The 2,153-nt window shown below is 37.0% G+C and overlaps 1 protein-coding gene across 1 annotated transcript in view; it reads left to right on the forward strand.

Moving 5' to 3' along the window:
* LOC109472884 overlaps positions 1 to 2,153 on the forward strand; it is a 15,437-nt gene that overhangs the window by 5,073 nt on the left and 8,211 nt on the right. The window lies entirely within an intron of this gene.

Below are 2,153 nucleotides of genomic sequence, written 5' to 3' on the forward strand. Positions count from 1 at the left end.
CAATAACAGTCACCAAACTATCCACCAATGTCAACATCATCAACATCTACAGACCACAGACAATGCCAGAAGGGCTGTTCATCAGTATGCTCCACAGACTCATAGATCAACTTCCACATGACACCATGACTGTTATCCTTGGAGACTTCAACTTCAACATCTTAGATTGTCCCCAACCTAAAATATTGGCTGTAATGCAACAGTACGGCTTTACACAAGAGGTTCAAACGCCTACCACTGACTATGGCACGCTCCTCGATCATGTATACATCCGTGACCAAGAACAGCATGGTAGACATGTTACCGTTATGGACACATACTTCTCAGACCATGACTTGGTCACTGTAACAATAACCCCATAAAACATTTCACCTTCAATGATCAGGCGACATCTATGCAACATGTGTGTGACGCACGTTAACAGCCAATATATGTCAGCCACCCACAGCTGAATAACAAACAGCAAAAATAATTCTCATGTGTATCTTATATATATATATATATTTGAATTGATGTCATTTTATTTTATTGGAATTGTAATTTTGTATATGTATATAGTTTGATTCTATAATTTGTATAAAACAGATTTATTATGTTTTAGACTTTTTTAGTGGCAATGAAAGTACCCTGAAGCGGCTTTCTGAGCTGCTACCTCCCTGTTGTTAAGAAAAGTCGACTTCAACATCTTAGATTGTCCCCAACCTAAAATATTAGCTGTAATGCAACAGTACGGCTTTACACAAGAGGTTCAAACGCCTACCACTGACTATGGCACGCTCCTCGATCATATATACATCCGTGACCAAGAACAGCATGGTAGACATGTTACCGTTATGGACACATACTTCTCAGACCATGACTTGGTCACTGTAACAATAACCCCATAAAACATTTCACCTTCAATGATTAGTCTTGGAGGTGTCCAATCGGCTTTCCCTTTCCTCCAATGAACTCCTTGAAAAAGGCATTGAGCCGGTAGCTGAATTGCCGAGCAGCAGTCACAGGATTACGGCGTAACCAACTGCATTTTTCTTCATAGTTCATGTTTGTCACATCGTCAGCTGTCAGAAATTTGCCATACTGACGGGCAATACTTCCAATGACTTCAGGCCATTGCATATCTGCGGCAGATAGCGTCAGGAAAACTTCAGCATATAGCTCGTGATGTACATAATACGGGCATATGCGTCTAGGATATATTGAATATCCATGTTGGCCTTCCACACTCGTAGAATGTGTGGGTTATAAAACGTATTTATTTTAAACGTAGGAATTGTAACTAAATAATTTTATACAGATTTTTTATACAGATTACACTGTAAAATCATCTACCGTATTTCGTATGTAACATGGTAGTAACAAGTAACCAATACTACCAGGTTAAATATCTGTAGTGTACGGTGTATCATTGAATGATTATATAATTGGCCATCTTAAGGAATATAAGTTTACTGTCTACTCTCCTAATCTTATTCAGAAGTGCAATAAATAGCAAATATATGTTTTGGTTGTCTATGACACTATTCTTATCACTATTTATGCAAGTTATAATATTAAATCGTTTCCACATTTTGAAAATGATTTCATCATCGGCTGCGTTGACTGCTTCAATTCAGCATTTATAGCTTAACATAGCTTCATTTACTAGTATACAAACTGTGTCCTTTGCATTCTGATAGTCTTCTTTGAAAGATTGATAATAACCTTATAATATATATGTCTGTAATATGGGCTGAAAAGCTATAATTTATGTAAAGTCAACACCTTACCATTACATCCCTTTCTAAAATGTCAGTTCAAAAATGTTAACACCACTTGGCGAAGGTATGAATTCGTAGAACTCTTGTTTTTTTATAATATGCTGTAGTGAGCAATACCCACTGATTGTACAATGACTCAATCAGTGGGCAATCAGTGGCTCACAGCTGCCAAATTCTCAATTGCAATGAAGGAGGTGTCGATGGACTCTTAACCATAGAAGAGCTATGTACTGCATCTCAATGACAGTTCCCTATGTTCGTTACTACTTTAAGGGTCCACATCACTTTGACACCTACAAAACTGTAATTTTTGTATGTAGTTCAAAATTTCATTTACTGTACGGTAGATTCTTGTTAATTGATAGATCACCAACATTTCTAGTTTGTATTTAC

Source organism: Branchiostoma belcheri, unplaced genomic scaffold, assembly GCF_001625305.1.
Source record: "Branchiostoma belcheri isolate BF01 breed outbred unplaced genomic scaffold, Haploidv18h27 scaffold289, whole genome shotgun sequence".
Classification (NCBI taxonomy): Eukaryota; Metazoa; Chordata; class Leptocardii; order Amphioxiformes; family Branchiostomatidae; genus Branchiostoma; species Branchiostoma belcheri.